General features: G+C 41.7%; 2 protein-coding genes across 12 annotated transcripts in view; one reads left to right on the top strand and one right to left on the bottom strand.

Annotated features, from left to right (window-relative positions):
* Window positions 1-361, bottom strand: part of PURG (purine rich element binding protein G) — a 38,884-nt gene extending 38,523 nt beyond the window's left edge. The window contains exon 1 of one of the 2 annotated variants that reach the window (XM_005671806.3): window positions 186-361. The gene's annotated coding sequence lies outside the window, so the exon portion shown is untranslated. The remainder of the gene's footprint in view (window positions 1-185) is intronic. The other variant, XM_003359494.4, reaches the window with a different exon arrangement.
* WRN (Werner syndrome RecQ like helicase) overlaps window positions 527-23,267 on the top strand; it is a 127,888-nt gene continuing 105,147 nt past the window's right edge. For 2 of the 10 annotated variants that reach the window (XM_021075784.1, XM_021075788.1), the window contains exon 1: window positions 777-1,016. The gene's annotated coding sequence lies outside the window, so the exon portion shown is untranslated. Of the gene's footprint in view, window positions 1,017-11,654; window positions 11,743-11,917; window positions 12,068-23,267 lie in introns of all 10 variants that reach the window. The other 8 variants (XM_021075783.1, XM_021075782.1, XM_021075785.1 and 5 more) reach the window with 8 other exon arrangements.

The following is a 23,267-nucleotide window of genomic DNA, read 5'->3' as shown; positions in this document are numbered from 1 at the left end:
GCCGCGCTTTGCACTGTGCCGGCCGCCGCAGCGCCGGGCTCCCGCCTCTACCGGACGAACGGTGGCGGCGGGCGGAGTCTCCCGGCTCCGCACCGGGCACACAACATCCCTCCGCGGCCCCTGGCCTCCCGCTCCCGCTCGCCTCGGGCTCAGCAGCCCCGGGTCCCCAGCCAGCAGACACTCACATCAGCACTGCCATCACCGCCGCCGCCGCCGATGCCCTTCACGACCGCCGCCGCCAGCTCTCGGCCCCTCTGTAGCAGCCGCCGCCCCCTGCCTGCTCCCCCGCCGCCGCTCGCACCGCCCCCCGCCGGAGCAGCCAGGCAGGGGCATCGCCTGCGGCGCCCGCCGCCGCCGCCCCTCCTGCGGCCGCTGCGGGGGCCGCCGCGGGGGCCGCCGCCTCTCTTCGGGCTCCGGCCCGACGCCCGCCGGGGAGGGTAAGGAGGGCGGGGAGGGGGGCGGTGGGAGGCGGGCAGTGGACCCCGCCTCTCCAGCACAGCCGGCTGAAGGGAAGACTGGGTCTCACGCTTTCCCTTGGGGCGCGCCCTGACTGAAGCCCAGCGCGAGGTGACTGGACAGGTATGAAGATGGGAATAAGGACCGGGGCGGCGAGAGAGTTCTGACTTCTTCAGGTTCCGCTGGGAACTGGTACTCTGGCGGCCCACCGGCACCTGCGCGGAGACTACACTCCCCGAAGTGCACAGCAGCGTCGAGTCCTCTGCGCATGTGCGCCGCGTAGCCATCTGGGCTGTGGTGGGCGGGGTTGTAGCACAGCGCCTCCGGAGAGGAGGACTGGGGGCGGGGCGGACCCTGGAGAAAGGTTTGGGGAAGATCTATGTCCCAGAAGTGACGTGTACTCTGTGCGCCTTGACGCTCAGGCGTGTGCTCCTCAGCGCGGGAACAAAGTCTGTTCAATTGATGACTATCCTGGATTCCTGGGTTCCAGGCCCCAGTGTTGGGGCGCTGCTCAAGTCATCCAGCTGAAGGGAAATCCTGTTGAACTGGCTCTTCTCAGGGTAACGTGTCCTCCCTCTTCCTACTTCCAGCTCCAGACCCTGGGGTATCGTTCTAGCCTTCTCCTACACTGGAGGTGCTCAGTCCGGCAGAGCAGGCCTCTGGGCTGTGTGTAGGAGATCCCTCCTTCCCCTTTCCACCTTTCGAGCTTAGCGGTAAAGAACCTCGTCCTCCCGCAGGCCTTCTTTGAGCTGCTGTGAGCAAAAGTGTGCTTCCACGCTCCTCTCGCTTTAGCTTGTGCAGCTGATTGGTTACCTGTTGCGTGCGTTTAGGAGCCTGTTCTAACTATATGGTCTTCACTGCTGCAGAAATTCAGCCACTCCATGTTTACACAACATAGTCCAGGGAAATAACCCATTTTGTCTAATGTAACAAACTATTTTGGAGTTTTCGAGTTCAAAGTATTCAATCTTTAATGGTTTGGGTTTTTTTTTTTTTCTTTCTCCTGGTTGAATTTGAGTTGATTTCTGGGTATGTTTGAATATGTAAAAATTCTCCCCATGGAAGGGAATATTAAAATCCTTAGGATGCTAATTTAGTAGTCTTTAAGTTAGCGTGTAGGAGAAACTGTCCCAATAAAAATGTAGAAAGGAGAGACTCTGGCCATGATGACTAAGCAAAGTCCATCCAACTGCCCCAACCACCCCTCCCCACACATCTGCTTCTGTCAATTTGTTTCCACATCCACTACCTGCCTGACGTCACTCCGGTCCAACTAGCCAAGGATGGACCTGGAAGAAGTAGCCCATAAAAGCCTTGTGAAACCCTTCTTCCGGGCTCAGACACTGGAGATCGATCTCCTCCGAGCCGGCCGGCGTAATAAACCTGAGTTCTCCAACTCTCCGAGTGCTCGCTTGGTTTCTTGCCGGGTAAAAGAGCTGATCCACTGCAGCCAGAGCTGCTGGAGCTAGTAGGCTACAGCCACAGGGCTGTCTCCAGAGCTGATACGCTGCAGCGCAGGGCTGCTGGGTAGCTGCCGTAACATTTCTGGAGGCCCCAGCAAGATTCCAACCGTTCTGGCCCCTTGAGCCACCAGAACAGAGGTAAGGCCGCCCGGGAGCCAGGGAGCCTCGAACCGAACGAGGCGTTGTGCCACCCTATGGTATTCCGGGTCCTCCTTCGTGAGCGGCATTCCTGACTCCCGGGTGACCGAACCCCGACTGGACTTAGTGGAGAGACAGACCAACTCACCAGAAAGGCATCTGGACAAGGTAAGGCCCCGGGGCCAACCCCAGTCAGGTCCTGCCCCAGTGGGCAGAAGAGGAGACTGATCACCCCCTGAGGGAGACTCTCCTGGTCGGAAGCTGTGCCTGACAGAGCAGCAGTCCTAGTGCTCCAGATTGGAAGCAGAGGAACCTCTTGCTTGGGTGGAGCAACTGTCGGGTGTAGCTGATTGAAAGTTGTGCTTGATCGAGCTACTAGTTAGGGACTCCCAGGGAGTGGGAGGCCTGTGGTAACCTCCGTGTGTGAGAGTGAATGAGTGGCCTGATTCGTTTGCATTTCAGGTTCGAGTTTGTGGCTCCACGGTCTTAGTGGCTACAGAGTCCGAGTGGATCCATTTTGGGCCATAAATTCCTCCGAGGAGATAATCTAACTTGACCTTGCCCCTGGGCCTCCAGGAACTCCTGGCCCAGATTCTAAACCAGCCATGGCACTGCCCATTTTGTCAGTTCACCGAGGCCCAGGATCTGAGTCAGGGAGACAAGACCGTCATCCCTGGTTCAGTTCAGGGTATAGGGAGGATTGGGTACAAAGTCCCCTGTCCTTTGCCCAAAACATTAGAATTTGTCTGAGAGTGCCTCCCTGAGACCGGGGGCCCAGATGGATCAGAAATAATTGCAACAAAGCAGGTGCTCTGCCCGGTCATAGAGCAAGCTGAGTGGGATCTGTCTTGCTTTCAAGAGTGGTGGAGGCAAAGCTATTGGGGATACCACCCACGAGGTCAGAGAAGGCCTCATAATATCAGGCCATAGAAAAGATCAACATAAAGACACCATGGGTTCACCCAAGTCTAAACTTATGGTTGTAGACTGATCAAAGATTTCAAAACGGGATTTTTTTCTGAAATTATGGTATAAAACTAACCTGATCTTTCATCATTTCCTTTGCCATTACCTCAAATAGAGCTGTGGGGGCAAAGGAAACAGACCTCTAGATGTTAAGACCATCCTGAGTTGTTACCAGGCCTGTGGGGGAAAAGGAGTGCATAGCTAGTATTCATCCAACTTAGGCCAAGTGTTTAGCCTCAGAGCCTCGGCATAGTCAGTTTTGCTTTTTGCTGTTTACTTTCACCCTGGTTGGAGTAATTGATGGCTGGTTCATCCAATTTACCTGTTAACTGTGGTTTAGAAATTTTCCTAATGTTAATACAGGGCATGTCAGAGTGAGCATCTTAGGATTCGAAAACTCAGGGCAGGGCCTGTATGCCTGGGTTTTCTTCACCTCTGTCCAGAGACAGGTAATGGGCAGGGATGACGGGAAGGGAGGCTACGCTGATAAAGAGTGGTTAATTCCAGTCAGCCTGAGGTCGGATGGGACATTTGACCACTAGTATCTAGCTGCTCCATATAAGAGAGGGGATGCCCTCACATAGCCAAGAAAGGACAATAGACACTGGATGCTGGTTTTTTTCTCTTTTTTGGATGGGAGCCACACCTTCAAGTCTGGTGCATGGCTCAATAGCAACTCCTCTGACATGTGCCTTGAACTGGAAAAAGTTTGACCCTGAGATTCTGAAAAAGAAACATTTAATTTTCTTTTGAACAAAAGCCTGGCCACTGTATAATCTGTCAGATGGAGAGCGATGGCCATCTGAAGGCTCACTAGCTTATAATACCATTCTCCAACTAGCCAGAAGTTAATCAGCCTTCTTCAATACTGCTCAAGGCTCCTCCTCCCCCCAAGCCAGTGACAAAGTTATATCTCTCTCTACTCCCTTTACAAGAAGTAGCAAACAGAGAATGGGGACCAAATACAGGTCCATACACCTATTTCACTTCAGGACTTAAGGCAAATAAAAACAGATTTGGGAAGATTTGCTGATTACCCAGATATATTGAGGTCTTTCAGGGTCTCATGCAGTCCTTTGAGTTAGCCTGGAAGGACGTCATGTTATTACGAAAACAGACATTGACTGTAAGTGGAAAAAATATTACATAAAGTCTCCAAAACTGCTCAAAGCTGGGGAAGATGAATGGAATGATGCTATAAGTGCCAGAGGCAGATTAGAAGAGAAATGAACAAGATTCCCCACAGGGTGTCAGGCAGTTCCTATGAGTGATCCCAATTGGTCTGCTGATGAGGGAGATAACAACAATTGGCATAGAAATCATTTTATTACTTGTATAGTTGAGGGATTAAAAGCCTCATGAGTAAAGCCTGTTAAAAACTATCAGAGGTTTACTAGGGGAAAAAGTCCATTAGCTTTCTTAAAAAGACTCAAAAAGGCATTGAGAAAACATATATCAGGGAACCCAGAAACAGTGGAGGGTCGAATAATTCTTAAGGATAAATTCATAGCTCAATCGGTGCCAGATATATGGAGAAAGCTCCAAAATTGGCTTTTGGCCCTGATCAGGACCTGGAGCACCTCCTCAGAGTAGCAACTCAAGTATGTTATAATCCGGACCAGGAAGAATAAAAGGAGAACAAGAGGAGAGACAGAGAAAAGGCTGAGGCTCTAGTTATGGCACTACAGGGAGTCAACCTAGCAGTTTCCAAGGTGAGAGGACTAGGGCAGAAACCTATGCCCAGAGCCTCTTTCCTCTGTGGAAAAGAGGGACGCTTTAAATGGGAATGCCCCAAGACTCAGACCACAGCACCTAGGTTGTGCCCCATATGTTGGGGAGATCACCTGAAGAGGGACTGCCCCTGAAGATGAAGGTCTCTGGGGTTGACCCTCAGGCCCAGGATCAAGGCTGACGGGGCATTTCCATAATGGCTCCTGTCCTTATCACCACTCAGGAGCCCTGGGTGACTCTAAATGTAGGAAGACAGCCTATTGACTTCCTCCTGAATACGGGAGCCACTTTTCAGTCCTCCTCTCCAATCCTGGGCCCCTCCCTCATGAATCTGCCACATTTATATTTCTGGCAAGCCGGTTACAAAATTTCTTACACAACCTTTGAGTTGTGACTGGAAATCCATTTTCTTCTCTCATGCCTTTCTGATTGTTCCAGAGAGTCCAACTCCTCTTTTAGAAAGAGATATTTTGTAAGAGGTTAAAGCCTCAATTCACATGGCAATGGAGCCTAATCAAGGTTTATGCCTGCCTTGGATGGAAGTATATATTGACCCAGAAGTCTGGGCCATAGGAGGAAACATAGGAAGAGCAAAGAATACGCAACTGGTGGAAATAAGTCTTAAAGACCAGAATTTATTTCTTTGCCAAAAGCAGTATCCTCTGAGACCCAAGGCCTGACAGGGACTTATCCCAATTATAGGAAGCATAAGAGAACAGATTATTAATTGAATTGTATCAGCCCTTGTAACACTCCTATATTGGGAGTGCAAAAACTTAACAGGGATTGGTTCCTAGTACAAGACCTTCATCTAATAAATGAGACACTGGTCTCATTACATCCAGTGGTGCCCAATCTCTACACTCTTCTTTCACAAATTCCAGAAACAGCAGCATGGGTTACTGTACTAGATTTAAAAGATGCCTTTATTCTGCATTTCCTTGACTAAGGCTTTGCATATATAAATTCTCAAAATATGGAAGGTAGCTAACTGACCAGAATTAATTTTAGGTTCAAGTAAACTGGGAAATATTCAGTATTAATATCTTAAATTAGAATTGAAGTTTGCTGATCTAATTAATACACACGTCATTACAGCTGTCAACATTAGGTATAATATCGTACCTAGGTTTAACAGAAGTCAAATGAGACACTGAGACATCAGTTACTAAGCAGAAACTAAAGGTATTTAGAACAATTAATCAATATGATCAGTGCCACACTGAATGGTCTCCATGAGAAAAACATGTGTTTTCAGAAATTATAAAGGACAGTCCGTGTTTGCTTTAGAAAAGTAGAATGTGTGTGCTTTCAATATAGAAGGAATGAGGGATTGAACTGCATTTTATTAAGGCAAAAAAAGATGGTCTGTTTTCAGCTGATTGCTCTGGTTGGAAAATAAGGGACAGACTAATATGGATACAGAAAGTGATACAAGGTGTGTGGGAAGTGGACATTGAGAAGAGAATTTTGTGCGTGGTGGGGACTGTCTAGAATATATTTGAGTAAGTTAACTTTAAAAGTAATGTGGTGCCATAATTATACTGCTCACAAGGACATAAGGTAGCTTTCAATTACAAGTTGCCAAGGCATACAAATATGTCATAACCAGCCAGAGAAATCAGAAAAATCATACAAGTTATCTGTGCTGTTATAAAATCTAAATGTATTCCTGATTGTTCACAGAATGTGTCTAATTCCCTGCTAGATCTTCAACAGTAGATTCATGAGCTGTCCTATCCAGCTCCAGCTTTTGGAGCTGCCCTGTGGAACCAGATGACCTCCTCCTCCTGGTGAAAATATTTCTTCACCATATCCTTTTATTCAGACCCTGTATAATTAACTGTATTTCTTGCTTCATTACAGCCTGATTAAAAGCTATTAACCTTCAAATGTTGATAGAAGGGGTACCCAAAGCAATGTATCAAAGCCCACTTGACCGTCCCATGAGTGGAGACCTAACTGCTTTCCCTAACGACACCCCTTTTCAGCAGGAAGAAGTCAGAGCGGTCATCGCTCCTTTTCCCCACAGTTAGAGTCTCCAACTCGTGGGGGGGGGGATTGAGGCAGAATATTAACTCAGGTAGTCAGTGTAGGAACATGGGCTTCGATACATTCTTTTTTTTTTTTTTTTTTTTTTTTTTTTGGTTGTTGTTGTTGTTGTTGTTGCTATTTCTTGGGCCGCTCCCGCGGCATATGGAGGTTCCTAGGCTAGGGGTTGAATCGGAGCTGTAGCCACCAGCCTACGCCAGAGCCACAGCAACTCGGGATCCGAGCCGCGTCTGCAACCTACACCACAGCTCACGGCAACGCCGGATGGTTAACCCACTGAGCAAGGGCAGGGACCTAACCCGCAACCTCCTGGTTCCTAGTCGGATCGTTAACCACTGAGCCACAACGGGAACTCCCGATACATTCTTTGATGTGGCTATTGATTAACATTTGTAAATTAAGGGTCGCATAGCAACCCCAACTGCTATAAAGGTTACAGGTATTACCCCATGGATCCGTCACACCAGAATAAAGAAGGCTGCTCCCGCCACTGACACAGACACCTGGGAAGCTGTCCGGCACCCTGAAAATCCCGCTCAGGATCAAGTTCCAGAGACATTCGACACTGGAGGATGGCAGGCCCTGCTCTGGTCACACCCAGAAGCTGGCCAGTCTATGCACGGCAGAAGCTTGAGGAATCTACAGCCCTGCCCCAGCCACATACTGGAAGTTGGTTTGTACAAGTGGAGGCCAGAGGATCTCCATGCAAACTTGAACTGAACTCATGCTCTGGTGGGGAATATTGGTAATTGAAATTGCCATAGCCCTCATATTTGGAGTGGGGCTATATGCGGTATCCCCTTCAGAATGGGGACAGGGAGCCTGGCTGCTCATCTGTGTGATGTATCTCTTGACTGTCAGTATACTAGAATCCCTATTCATAATGGGTCAGTGAAAAGGATTAAGGGAATCATGGTTCTGTTAACATTCATCCTGCTGCTCACTCCAGGGATGACAGACTGGGACTATGATCTATGGGATGGGACAGGATTAACAGATGCTTACCAGTGCCTCCCTGCTAATTGGACAGGGACCTGCACTCTAGCCTTTCTCACTCCTCAAATAGATATTGTCCCTGGAAATCAGTCTCTTATGGTGCCCATAGAGGCATATGGCAGAATAAGAGAGCAATACAAATTATCCCCTTAATTAGTTGGTTTGGGAATTTCAGCAGGGATAGGAGCAGGAGTGGGAGGAATAGCATCCTCCACTGCTTATTATCATCAATTATCTAAAGAATTCACAGATGACGTGGAACAAGTAGCCCCTTCCCTAGTAGCCTTACAGGATTAGGTAGACTCTCTGGCAGAAGTGACCCTTCAAAACAGGAGAGCACTGGACTTACTCACTGCTGAAAAAGGGGGACTTTGCCTGACGAAGAATGTTGTCTTTATGCCAGCAGATCTGGAATAGTCAGAAACATGGCCCAACAACTAAAACAACATATAGCAAAGAGAAGGGAAGAATTAGATAACTCCTGATTAAATTGGGATAACTACTGGAGTTGGGTGGCATGGCTCATGCCTTTGGCTGGGCCCCTCCTCATGCTCTTCATGGCCCTCACATTTCGCCCCTGTATCCTGAACTGTCTTGTCAAGTTTGTCTCCTCATGCCTAGCATCTATAAAGCTACAAACGGTGGTGATGTCCGGGCCACACTTATATCAGCCTCTGGGCCAAGAAGACCAGGAAGGTTGATGCTTGCTCCAAAAATGTGAAAAAGCATCAAGAGGGGGGAATGTAGGAGAAACTGTCCCAATAAAAATGTAGAAAGAGAGACTCTGGCCATGATGACTAAGCAAAGTCCATCCAACTGCCCCAACCACCCCCCCCACACATCTGCTTCTGTCAATTTGTTTCCACATCCACTACCTTGCCTGACGTCACTCCGGTCCAACTAGCCAAGGATGGACCTGGAAGAAGTAGCCCATAAAAGCCTTGTGAAACCCTTCTTCCGGGCTCAGACTCTGGAGATCGATCTCCTCCGAGCCGGCCGGCGTAATAAACCTGAGTTCTCCAACTCTCCGAGTGCTCGCTTGGTTTCTTGCCGGTGAAAGAGCTGATCCACTGCAGCCACAGAGCTGCTGGAGCTAGTAGGCTACAGCCACAGGGCTGTCTCCAGAGCTGATACGCTGCAGCGCAGGGCTGCTGGGTAGCTGCCGTAACAAGCGTACTTCGAATTTCGTATGATTCAGTTTGTTTTTAGGGAGTTGAAGGTCTGTATGGGCAGGGCAGTTAGATTTTCATCCATGGAAGAGTGGTTTCCCTTTGTTAATTCGACAGACCTATATTCAGCACTGCTGTAGGTACTGGGGAGACCATCAGTGAACAAAACAAATCGCTCTGCTTTTGGTGTCAAAGGCAGTAAGTCAAATGCCTGGTGTATCAGAAGATGAAAATCCTATGGAAAATAATACAGGAAAAAGAGATGAAGAGTTGTAAGGGAGCTGCAGTTTTAAAGTAGGTGGTCAGGGAAGGCCTGACTGAGAAGGTAATTTTTGAGTAAAGAGCTGAAGGAAGTGAGAGAGCTAGTCCTGTGACTTTCTAGGAAAAAAGAAAATGCAAAGGCCCTGAGGAAGCCTGCTTGTTGTGTCCGATGAGCAGCCAAGGAGGCCAGTAAGGTAGAGTGAGATAGGGAAGAATTGTAGGAGATAAAGTCAGACAGGAAAGAGTGGGCGACAGATTGTGTAGGACCTTGTAGGCAATTTTGAAAGTTAGGGTTTTCATTCTGAGGGAGATGGGAAGCTACTGGAGAGTTTTGTCAGCAAATTACTATGATCTATCTTTAAAAACTATATACTAAAATATGTATAACAAAGTTTGCCAGTTTAACCATTTTTAAAAGTGTACGATTCAGTGATATTAATTACACTCACTATTATTTAACTATCACAATTATTTCTAAAATTTCTTCATCACCCCAAACAGCTCTTGTAACTGGTTAATAACTCCCTATTGCCCCCTCTGCCCAGCCCCTGGTAACCTCTGGTATACTGTCTACAGATTTGCTTACTCTAGATAATACACACAAATGGAATTATCTAATATGTCCTTTTGTATATGACTTACTTCACTTGGCATAATGCTTTCAGTGTTCATTCATGTCATACCATGTATTAAGACTTAATTTCTTTTATGGCTAAATACTATTTTGTTGTGTGTATATACTACGTTTTTTTAATCCATTCATCTGTTGACAGACTCTTGGGTTTTTTTCCACTTTTGGTTATTGTGAATAATGGTGCACTGAACATTGGCTTACAAGGATCTGCTTGAGTCCCTGTTTCCAATTTTTTTGAGTCTATACTTAGGAGTGGGCTTGCTGGGTCATATGATAATTCTGTGTTTAGCAGTTTTTTTCTCTCTTTTGGCCGTGCCGCGGCATATGGAGTTCCTGGCCCAGGGATCACATCTGAGCTACAGTTTCAATCCAGTTTCGCCATAGTGGGAACTCCTATGTTTAAGTTTTTGAGGAACCGTAACTGTTTTTCAGAGTGGCAGCACCATTTTGCATTCAACCAGCCCTGTAACAAGGGTTCCAATTTCTCCAGATCCTCTCCAAAATTTATCTTCTTTTTCCTTTTTCTTTTCTTTTTTGTTTTCTTTTCCTGTTTTCTCCTCTCATCTTTCCAATTTCCTCTTTCTCCTTGTAATAGCCCTCTTAAGTAGTGATGTGAAGTGGTATTGTATTGTGATTTTGATTTTCATTTCCTTAATGATAAATGATGCCGAACATCTTTTCATGTGCTTGTTGGCCATTGGTATATCTTCTTTGGAGAAATGTCTGTTCAAGTCCTTTATCTATTTTTTTGGTGGTATCTGTATGGAAGTTCCTGGGCCAGGGATCGAATTCAGGCCACAGCTGTGACCTGCGCCAAAGCTGTGGCAATGCAGGATCCTTAACCCACTGTGCTGGGCTGGAGATTGAACTCTCACAGTTGTAGAGACAAGGCCTGGTCCTTAACCTGCTGTGTCACAGCAGGAACTCTGAGTTGTAGGAGATCTTTATGTATTCTCCTTAGCAAACATTTATCAGATATATGATTTGCAAATATTTTCTCCCATTTTGTGGGTTGTCTTTTACATTTGGATACTGTCGCTTTATTGATAAAAGTTTTAAATTTTGATAAGGTCCAATTTATATATTTTTCCATTATTGCTTGTTCTTTTGGTGTTCTATTTCAGAATTTGTTCCCAAATCCAAAGTCATGTCTTCTTTTAAGCGGTTTACAGTTTTAGCTGTTAACGTTTGAATCAGTATATTTTGAATTAATTTTTGCATATGGTCCAACTTCACTCTTTTCTGTGTGGAAATCCAGTTGGCCCAACATCATCTATTGAAAGACTCATTTTGTCACAGAATAGACTTGGCACTCTTTCAAAAATCAGTTATTTGGCAATACATACATATAAGGATTAATTTCTGGAGGCTCAATTCTATTTCATCAATCTGTGTGTTTATGCCACGCCACTGTTTTGATTACGGTAGTTTTGTAGGATGTTTTGAAATTGGGAAGTCTGAGTCTCTAACTTTGTTCATTTTGAAGATTGTTCTGGTTATTCAGGGCCCTTTCCAATTCCATATGAATTTGAGGATCACCTTCTGCAAAAAAGGCTGTCGGAATTTTGATAGAGATTGTGTTGGATCTGTAGGTAGCTTTAGGTAGCTACATAAACATCTTGACAGTATTTAATCTTTCTATCTATGAACACAAGTGTCGTTCCATTTGTTGGTACCTTCTTTCAGTGGCAGCAGTATTTTGTAGGTGTTAGGATACAAGTTTTTCACCTCCTAGATATTCTTTTAGATGCTATTGTAAATGAGTTTGCTTTCTTGATCTCCTTTCAGATTGTTCATTTCTGGTATATGGAAACAGCTGATTTTTGTGTGCTGATTGTGTACCCTGCAACTTTGCTGAGTTTGCTCATTAGATCTAGTAGGTATTTTGTGGATTTTTTGGGATTTTTTTCTTAAATATATAGAATCACATTATCTGTGAATAGAGATAGTTTTACTTCTTCCTTTCCTACTGAAGGACTTTTATTTCTTATTTATATATAATTTCTCTGGGTAGAATTTTCTTTTTCTTTTAAAAAGTTTTTTTTTGGCAGTGGTGTACAATGGTTGATGTGGAATCTCCATTCCCAGACCAGAGATTGAACCTGGCCTTCAGGGGTGAAAGCACCACATCCTAACCACTAGACTATGAGGGAGCTCCCTGGCTACAGTTTTCAATACTATGTTGAAAAGCATTGGTGAAAGTGAGTATCTTTGTCTTGCTCTTGATCTTAAGGGGAAAGCTTTCAGTCTTTCATCTTTGAGTATGATGTTAACTGTGCATTTTTCATAAGTGCCCTTTTTCGTGTTAAGGAAATTCCCTCCTATCCTTAGTTTTTTTGTTTTTATATCATGAAAGAGTATTCAATTTTGTCAAATGCCTGTGTCAATTGAGATGACCATATTGTGTTTTTCCTTCATTCTATTAAAGTGACTTATTACATTAATTGATTTTCTTATGTTGAGCCATCCTTGCATTCCTGGGATAAATCTCACTTGGTTATGGTATATAATCCTTTAAATTGAATTTTCTTTTAACAGAATCACTCTAATTACTGATTTGAGAATAGACTATGGAGGCAAGCAGATAAGAGGTAATTTGACTTGAACCAGGGTTTTAGCTGTGGAGGTGTGTTAGGAGGTAGGATTTCAGCTTAATTTATTTATTAATTTTTTTGTCTCTCTCTCTTTTTTTTTTTTTTTTTTTTTAAGGACTGCACGCACAGCATTTGGAGGTTCCCAGGCTAGGGGTCCAATCAGCTGTAGCCACCAGCCTACACCACAGCAATGCTAGATCTGTACTGGGTCTGCGACCTATACCACAGCTCAGGGCAATGCTGGGCCCTTCATCCACTGAGCAGGGCCAGGGATTGATTTTTCTCTTTTTTTCTTTATCTTTTTTTCTTTTTTTTTTTTAAGGGCCACATCTGGCATGTGGAGGTTCCCAGGCTAGGGGTCAAATTGGAACTGTAGCTGCTGGCCTGTGCCATAGCCATAGCAACACCAGGTCTGAGCTGCATCTGTGACCTACACCACAGCCCACAGCAGTGCCGGATCCTTAACCCACTGAGTGAGGCCAGGGATGGAACCCACATCCTCATGGATACCAGTCAGATTCATTTCCACTGAGCCAGGGAACTCCAGGGCCAGGGATGGAACCCACATCCTCATGGATACTGGTCAGGTTCATAATCTACTGAGCCACAACAGGAACTCTCACATACTTTTATTTTCAATTATATTTGTGTATTGGTTAGAGCACAAGCACAGAAAACTTTATTCAGACAGGCTTAACAAATAGGGAAATTTATTATTAAAAGGAAACTTGAAGGCTGAGGTAGGACTACTTGAAGACTGGTTTAGTCCATTAACAATTGTGGCTTCATTTCCCATCTTTGCTATCTTCTTTGTGTTGGCTTCATCGTGAGGCTGACTTCCATCATGGTAGCAAACTGGCAGTAGAGGCCCAAGCTTCCCATTCTCAAATAGAGGGCATCTCTTCTGATAGCTTTCTCACAAGGGCAAGGCATGGTATTCTCAGAGATCCCTTAAACAATCATATTTTATCTCATTGGTCTGAAGTCATAGTTTTGTTCTTAACCCAAATTCAGAGGAATGTCTTGAGTTTAGGCCTGAGTTTTTGAATCATCTTTGTGGCAAAGAGAATGGGATTACTTTTAAATCATTTGGGTTTACAGTGGGAGCTGGGAGTAGGGGTAGCTTCCTTCAAGCACATTGGCTTTGTGGGTAACTGGTCATTACTTGAATTAAATTTATGATACTGTACAAAGGGTGCAGGGTGAAATGGGTTCTGTGTAGGTAACTGCCAATGTCCACTTCCTAATGAGTCCCATAAAATTTCATCTCAGGCCATATGAAGTAATAGTAATTAAAAAATAAAAAAGGAAAAATAGGCAACCTAAGCAGGTTTTAAATTGACTTACTTGAAAACTTCCTCTGCAGTTTCCCAGTTTATAGTGGTTGATTTTCACTGACTGGCTGTAGCTACTTTCAGAACAAGAGGAAATTTATTAAAACTAATGAATTATTCAGTGGGACAGTGAAATTCAGTTATAAAGCACTTCACTGTGCCATGGATTCAGTTCAGGTCAAGTCATGTTCCTAGTTTATGGGCAATGTGGCTTCTCAACAATGACACAGCATAGAGAGAAGCTTTTATCCTTTTCCACAGTTGATAGCATTTTATTGTATTTATTTGGTTCTATTTGTACTTTATTTCAATTGATATTATTAATACAAATTTTAATTTATACTATTGTATAAATTATATATCACATAGTATTTGACAGTTATGAAAACGTGGTAGATACCTATAAAGAAATAGGTCTCAAAAAATCATCCTATTATTTTTAAAAATTGCAGTGATTTGCTTAAGCTGAACTAAATGCTAATAGGTTTTATTTAGCTTTTCTAGTTTGCTTGTTCAGGTAATTTTGGAGGGTATTAAGATAGCAGAAATCTAGCAATAGGTTAATAAAAGTCTTGAAAGCCTCCCTCTCTCTTTTTTTTTTTTTTTTTAATTGACTATGCCCTTGGTATATTTAAGTTCCTGGGTCAGGGATCGAACCCATGCTACAGCAGTGACCCAAGCCACTGCAGTTACAATGCTGGAGCCTTAACCCCCTGTGCCACAAGAGAACTCCTAATTTGGGAATTTAATGAGGGTTTTGACATGGATTCTTTGGTTCTAATTTTTTTCACTCTGCCTTCTCCTATTCCTACTAGTGCATTGAAAAGTACTAATGCACTAATGCTTTGTGGTACTAATGCTTTGTAGTACTCAGAAACAATAAAGGAGAATAACTTACTAATTATGTCTTCTAAAATAAATTGTAGATTATGTGTATGTGTATGTGTCTATACATATATGTATATATAAACTAGTTGCTAGTATATTGGTTAAGTACAGATAAATTCAAAGGGCAAGGTTTACATTTTCAGAAAATATGTAATATAATAAATTAAAAAAAACAAACCAAGATTTTTGAAAGTTCATTCTGTTTTTTTTTTTTTTTCTTTTTATAGCTGCACCTGTGGAATATAGAAGTTCCTGGGCTAGGGGTCAAGTTGGGGTTTCACTTGCAAGCCTATACCGCAGCCACAGCAAGACCAGATCTGAGCCATAGCTTGTGGCAACACTGTGTCCTTAACCCACCGAGTGAGGCTAGGGATTGAACCTGCATCCTCATGGACACTGTTGGGTTCTTAACCTGCTGAGCCACAGTGGGAACTCCCACTGCATTGTTTTGTTTCGTTTTTTAAATTTTTTAAAGTATAGTAGATTTACAATGTTCTGCTAATTCTGCTGTACAGCAAAGTGACCTAGTTATATAGATATATAAAATGTATATTATATATAGTACATATATATACATTCTTTTTCTTGTGTTATCTTCTATCATGTTCTGTCACAAGTGATTGGCTATAGTTTCCTGTGCTATACAGGAGAACTGCATTGGTTATCCATTCTAAATGTAATACTTTGCAAAATTCTCAGTCCATCCCACTCCCTCTTGCTGCCCCTTGGCAACCACAAGTCTGTTTTCCATGTCTGTGAATCTGCTTCTGTTCTGTAGATAGGTTCATTTGTCCCATATTTTAGATTCCACAGATAAATGGTATCATATGGTATTTGTCTTTTTGTTTCTGACCTACTTTACTTAGTATGAGAAATCTCTAGTTGCATCCATATTGCTACAGATGGCATTATTTCATTCTTTTTTATGGTTGAGTAGTATTCTATTGTGTATATGTACCACATCTTTTTTTTTTTTTTTTTTGTCTTTTAGGACCACACCCACGGTATGTGGAGGTTCCCAGGCTGGGAGTCCAGTTGGAGCTATAGTCACTGGCCTACACCACAGCCACAGCCACGCTAGATCCGCGCTGTATCTGTGATCTACACCACAGCTCAGGGCAACACTGGGTCCTTAATCCATGGAGCAAGGCCAGGGATCAAACCTGCGTCCTCATGGATACTAGTCAGATTCGTTTCCCCTGAGCCACAATGGGAACTCCTGTACCACGTCGTCTTAATCCATTCATCTGTTGATGGACATGTAGGTTGTTTCCATGTCTTGGCCACTGTGAATAGTGCTGCAATAAACGTATGGGTGCATGTATCTTTTTGAATTGTAGTTTTGTTTGGGTATACGTGCAAGAGTGGGATTGCGGGATCTTACGACAGTTATATATTTAGTTTTCTAAGGAACTGTTTTCCATAGTGGTTGTACCAATTTACATTCCTACCAGCAGTGTAGGAGAGTTCCCTTTTCTCCACACTGAAAAGGGAGTGTGGAGAAAGGCTTTTTGACTGAAAGCTGCCTCTTTTAGTAAAAATAACAAAATTGTATAGGTGAAACCCAAAAACCAAAATTAGAGCATTGGTAACCAGATCGAATTGCTGAATCATTTAAGCTGCTTCGGTTTTATAAGCTTTCTGTATCAGATTATTTGAAATCCTTATTAATCCAATCTTGTAAGTTACCAGTCTTTGAAATTCTTTCATTTTTCTATATTCATATCTATATACATGAATAGTTAGATGAGTATATGAATATTACTGTGGTAATTTAGATTGTAGTTGGAAGCCTTCTAAATATGGTTTGTATGGTATAGTTGCAGAGAAAGAAAATAGGTGATGTTGAAATTCAGTGCTCTTTGGACCAAGTCCCATGGGTAAGAATGAAGTCTTTTTGGATAAATGAATCCATTTTCTCTTCTCTATTTGGATTTATCATTTAAAAGAACACTCTACCTATGAAGAGCTTCAGTATTAACTTTTGATAATACTTTGTCTTGGTTTTATGGATTTGATATCTCTCTCTGTACTCACAGATTCTTGGTCCCTCTAAGTATATTAAAGGGACTGAGTTATAATAGCAATTAAAATTCTGTCACTACTCCTATCAGTATACCAACTCATGTGTAGCTGTTGTTTAAAAGATGTCATGTCATATTTGTGGCTGTTTATTTTCACATCAACCCTGTGGTCAGTGAGGCAAGTAATATAATAATGTAATATAATAAAGCAAGTAATAATATAATGGCAGTTTAATCCCATTTTTAGATGAAGAAATAATGATTTAGAAAAGTAAAGTGAATCATCCATGGACTCACGGATACTAAATGGCCAAGTGTCACAGCATAATTTTCTAAAAAAATTAGACTCCTTCTCATACAAATATATAATGAACCCATGTCACATTTATTTAATTCATTAATGAGGGTACCAACAGGAGGTAAAATTGGTTCAAAGAGGAACAAAGATTATATAGGTATAATATAATCCATTTTTCTAGAACCAATGGGGTATATATAGATATGGGGAAAGATTTTTACTGTGAGGGATTGGCTCATGCAGTTTTAGAGGCTGAGAAGCTCCACAGACTGCCGCCAGCAAGCCGGAAGCCTTGGGAAAGCCAGTGGTGTCATTCTAGTCTGTATCTGAGAACCAGAGGAGCCAATGGTGTGAGACATCAGAGTCCAGGAGTTCTGATATGCAAGGGCAGGAGAAGATGGATGTCTCAGCTCAAGCAAATAGCAAATTCCCTCTTCCTCCACCTTTTTGTTCTGTTCAGGATCTCAGCAGACTGGGCAATGCCCACCTTTGGTTGAGGGCAGTTGTCTTTACTCTTTCTACCTGCTCAAATGGTGGTCTTCTCTGGAAACAGGCTCCCAAGACCCACCCAGAAATAATGTTTTATTTTTTTTTATTTTTTTAATTTAATTTTTTTTATTATTCAAATGAATTTATCACATCTGTAAGAAATAATGTTTTACCATTCATTAGCCTAGTCAAGCTGACACATTAAATTGACCATCATACGAACACATTGGGACAGGAACTTTGAAATAATTGCTAGTTTAGATACAGAGCTGTATTATGGGGTAGTAAAAACCATAACCTTTGAGATCATCTTTTCTGCTGGACACAATTCAGTTGGATTTTTACTAGACAAAAATTTACAAGTTAACATGTAACTTCATTGAGTGTGAGTTTTTAACCAAGTAAATAATGAGTCAAATGTATATTCCATATGCAATAATTCTTGGGTGGGCTTGTGCTCCTATATGACATTGAAAGGACATATTGCCTTCTTTTCGTCTTACTTCTAACTTTTGGATCATTTTTTTTTTGACACAAAGCAGCACTGGAGCCTAGAATTTTTGACTCCAAGTCTGGATTTCTTTCCATTCTACTTCCCTGCTTGTTCACAGCATAATTTTTAACGTTAGAGCAATCTGCTAACTTTTGCAGAATCACCTAGCCTTTGTTATTAGTTTTTCTTTGTGCGCAGTGATGATGATACACCCTTGTTGTTCAGGGAAAAAATGAGAAACTCAGTGATTGTAAAATTTGCCTAAACGCTCAAAGTAAGAAATTGAAATTTTAGCTTGTGAACAGTGACTTCTCTTTTGTGACATTCTGTTAGCAAATTTTAGAATAATTGTAAACATTTTTGATTAAATAGTTTTTATAAAAGTGTATTTCATTAGGTTAGCCTTTATATATTTTGAACAAAAACAGAATTGAACCATTTTAGGTACTAATTGAAAATTTGTCCACATTGGCCTATATAATTGTCTCTCAGAGTTAGACATTGAACTACTTACTGATAATTTTTTTCCTGGACTTGAAATGCTTATCTGTATGTGCCATTTAACTCAACAGTGCAGTGGGGTTTTTTTGTCTGTTTGTTTTTTGGATTTTGGGGGATGCATTTCAAAGGGATTCTTTATTCAGCTTAGCCCTCAAGCAATTAGGCAAGTTCCTGTGGTAATGGTAGGTATTAATTTCCTTACCTTAGTTAGAGGTTTTAGGAACAAAGAAATCTCTGAGCTAATCCACTTAAACCCAACTTTCTCTTGAGACTGGTGTGAAGTCTGTTCTCTACAAGGTGATACCATTCTAAGTGGGAAAATGTGCTCTTGAAATGAATTTCTTCTTTGCCAGAATGTGGTTTAAAAGCTAAGTGATGAAAGACTTATCCCTTCTTTGCTAATTTAGAATTGCATTTGGTCTTAAAATTTCTAAATGTGAGGAGTTCCTGTTGTGGCTCAGCAGAAATGAATTGAGAATGCGGGTTCCATCCCTGGCCTTGCTCAAGAGGTTAAGGATCACTGTGTTGCTGTGATCTATGGTGCAGGTCACAGATGCAGCTTGGATCCTGTGTTGCTGTGGCTGTGGTGTAGGCTGCCAGCTACAGGTCTGATTTGACCCCTAGCCTGGGAATTTCCATATGATGCAGGTGCGGCCCTAAAAAGCAAAAATAATTTTTTTCCCTAAATTTGTTACTAATTTAAACCTTAAGTCTTTTTTTTTTTTTTTTTGGCTATTTCTTTGGGCCGCTTCCTGTGGCATATGGAGGTTCCCAGGCTAGGGGTCTAATCGGAGCTGTAGCTGCCGGCCTACGCCAGAGCCACAGCAACTCGGGATCCGAGCCGCGTCTGAGACCTACACCACAGCTCACGGCAACGCCGGATCGTTAACCCACAGAGCAAGGGCAGGGACCGAACCCGCAACCTCCTGGTTCCTAGTCGGATTCGTTAACCACTGCGCCACGACAGGAACTCCTAAACCTTAAGTCTTACTGGTGTGATTTCTATTGACATAAGCTAGAAGTGGTTTAAGTGAATAGCTTGTCCTACTATCTAATTGCTGTCAAATAAAATTACTTCAGATGGCTTTCTTTCAAAACATAATTCCTAATTTTGGCAGATAATCTCTTAATATTTAATTGGCTAATATTACTAACCCTACAGTAAGCTTACTCATTTAGTTAAAATGAGATTCATTTTTCAACTAATTTATTAAAAATCCTTCCTTTACGAGGAGTTACATTCTTATTAGATATTTTATGAATGTATTATGGTGATTAAAAATTGCTATAGTGAGTTGTTAATAACAGCAGCATTGGACATTTTCCAGTCTTAGAACATTTTGTCTATGTTTTATAGCGGCATTTGGCAAACTGGCCATTGGGTCACATTTGACTTGTTTTTGTACTGACTATAGTAAGCTAAATGGTTTCTGTGTTTTTAAGTGGCTAAAACAAATCAAAAGAAGTGTAATATTTGTAAAATTTGTGTAAATCCAGATTTTCCTGTCTATAAATAATGTTTTATTAGAACGCAGTCATGCCTGTTTAAGTATTGTTTATAGCTTTTGTGCTACAATGGCAGACTTGAGTTGTTGGTGACAGAAACAATCTGTTATATAGTACAAAAATGTAGCCTTGATTTTTCATTAAATCAAAAACACTTTCCCACTTTTACTGGCATACTTTCCCAAACCCCAATTGCTACAAGTAATTCATGTTCTTATAGAAAATTTGGAATGTAAGAAAAATAGAAAGAAAGGGATTAAAAACCATCTGCGGATGTGGGTTAACCACTTATGTTTTGGTATACACTACCTCAGACCTTTAGAAATGCATGTGTGTGTGTGTGTGTGTGTGTGTAGGTGTATGTGTATATATGTGTATGTATATAAAATATCTGTAATATACACATAGAGAAATATACATCTCTTTATTTTCTAAGATTAGAGCTTAAGTTGCTTTTTTTTTTGGCTGCGCCTGTGGCATGCAAAAGTTCCTGGTCCAGAGATTCATCCTGCGCCACAACAGCAACCTGAGTCGCTGTAGTAACAGTGCCCAATCCTTAACCCACTGTGCCACAAGGGAACTCCATAACTTGCTCTTTTCATTTGATAAATTATAAGAACATGTTTTAATCATTGCACAGTATTCTGTTTTGTGGATGTGTTTTGAGGAATGCTGATTACTTTTGAGATTAGTTCTTAAAAATGTAACCAGGGATAAAATGATATGAAAATTAGAGAAGTATTTTGAAGGGAAATCTTGGTATAGTGTGAATATATTTCTTTTTGGTCTGCCTTCATGAAGAACACAGCTGATCTTCCATTTAGCCTAGGCTCTGTTTAGACATAGTAATTTTCATGTTAGACCATCAAGCTAGATCTTTTAATAATTTGACTCCTAAAGCATATAGTTGGTACTGCTAGTTGATGGACTGGAAGATTTGGACTCTGGATTCATAGTTTTTACTTACCGTTTCACAGCTGGGAAGGTAAACGGTATGCTGTGTGAGTGCTCCTAGCACGATGGTGGAAGCTGTAGCATAGAGTGATGCTCCAGGGCAGTATCAGTTGACACAGTAAACTCAGAGTGGTGAGAAAAGGGATGTGTGCTCCAGTCTTAGGATAATTCATTCCCTACTCCCTAATTAAGTAAGTGCCCCAGACTGCTGCCTTGTTTCCTATGTGCATCTTGAAGGAAACTCCATTTGTTAGTGTGTTACTGTTCTTTGTCAACCACTCATTCTGTAGTGCATCTACAAACATATACCCAAGTATTTCACTCAAAGAATGATTTGTGAAGGGGTATTGACTTTTAAAATTTCTAGGGATATCCACACCAGCTGCTAGTATTGATTTGTCCACAGCAGAGGTTCGAAATGAAGAGGCCTGCAGGAAACTTGATGTTGGCAATTGGTATCAAATGGAAGATTGCATAGTAACATCAAGTTCTTTGTCTTCTTTTGAAAAATTGGAAGGTCTGGCAACGCTGGGTCCATACTGAACTATTGGCAAGAGTTAACTGGAGCAAAATTAGTCCCTTTCAATTTGTGCTGAAGCATAATGATGTGGGTTATATATAGGTAATGCAAAATTTTGATGGCTGAGTGTTTTTGTAGTTTTCAAACAAAAGTGTTTCATAAGACAGACATTTAAAGATGTATAACAGGTGAAATTATATTTGAACATTCTTTATGTAGATCTTTTTGTAAACTACTTGAGTTAATAGCATGTACGGTTATCATAGTAAACATGATCAAAAAGAGTTGTGTTGTGGCTCATTACTAATTATTAGAGAAATTCAAATCAAAACCACTATGAGGCACCACCTTATAACCAGCCAGAATGGCCATCATCAAAAAGTCTACAAACAGGAGTTCCCATTGTGGCGCAGTGGTTAACGAATCCGACTAGGAACCATGAGGTTGTGGGTTGGATCCCTGGCCTTGCTCAGTGGGTTGAGGATCCGGTGTTGCCGTGAGCTGTGGTGTAGATTGCAGACATGGCTCAGATCCCGAATTGCTGTGGCTCTGGTGTAGGCCGGTGGCTACAGCTCCGATTCGACCCCTGGCCTGGGAATCTCCATGTGCCATGGGAGTGGCCCTAGAAAAGGCAAAAAGACAAAAAAAAAAAAAAAAAAAAGTCTACAAGCAATAAATACTGCAGAGGGTGTGGAGAAAAGGGAACCCTATTACGCTGTTAGTGGGAACGTAAATTGATGCAACCACTGTGGAAAACAGTATGGAGATTCCTCAGAAAACTAAAAATAGAACTACCATTTGATCCAGCAGTCCCACTCCTGGGCATCTATCCAGAGAAAACCATGACTTGAAAAGATGCATGTACTCCAGTGTTCATTGCAGCAGTATATACAATAGCCAAGACATGGAAACAACCTAAATGTCCATTGACAGAAGAGTGGATAAAGAAGATGTGGTACGTATACACAATGGAATATTACTCAGCCATTTAAAGGAAAGAAATAATGGCATTTTTAGCAACACGGATGGACCTAGAAATTATCATGCTAACCGAAGTCAGTCAGGCAATGAGACACCAACATCAAATGCTATCACTGACATTTGGAATCTGAAAAAAGGATGCAACGAACTTCTTTGCAGAACAGATACTGACTCACAGACTTTGAAAAACTTACGGTTTCCAAATGAGACAGGTTGAGGGGTGGGGGGATGTGCTGGCGTTTGGGATGGAAAGGCTATAAAATTGGCTTGTGAAGATCCTTGTACAACTATAAATGTAATAAAATTCATTGAGTAATTGAAAAAAAAAGCTGTGTTGTGGCTATATCATGTAGTATTTCCTTCTGAGTTTTCTGTTAAATAATTACCTATTAATTACTTTAACTGGGTATGCGTATGTTATTGAATCATTGGGAAAGTTATGTGTTTTCTTTCAATTTCAATTGTCTTAACTTTCATAATTTTACTGCTAGCGTAGAATAGGCTAACTGAATGTTATTGTGTGATATTTAGTGTTCTCTAATCGGTTATAGTTGTATGATATTTAGTGTTTTCTAATAGATTAAAATTAATTTTGTTAGTTTTCTTGCTTGTTATTTAATTTATAATTATTATAGGCTCTTGATGCGACAGTTTATCAAACCCTGAATTTGATAGAATTTCATAATATTTGTTTTAAGAATATAAAGAACTAGTGCTTATATCTAAAAATAGTTAATGGAACATATGCAGCTCAGTTGATTCAATAAGGAAAAATAGGCCTTTGTAAACTTCAGAAACTCCTTTAAAAATATATTTGAT

Source organism: Sus scrofa, chromosome 15, assembly GCF_000003025.6.
Source record: "Sus scrofa isolate TJ Tabasco breed Duroc chromosome 15, Sscrofa11.1, whole genome shotgun sequence".
Taxonomy (NCBI): domain Eukaryota; kingdom Metazoa; phylum Chordata; class Mammalia; order Artiodactyla; family Suidae; genus Sus; species Sus scrofa.
The sequence above is the reverse complement of the archived record's forward strand: the minus strand, read 5'-3'. Positions and strand labels throughout refer to the sequence as shown.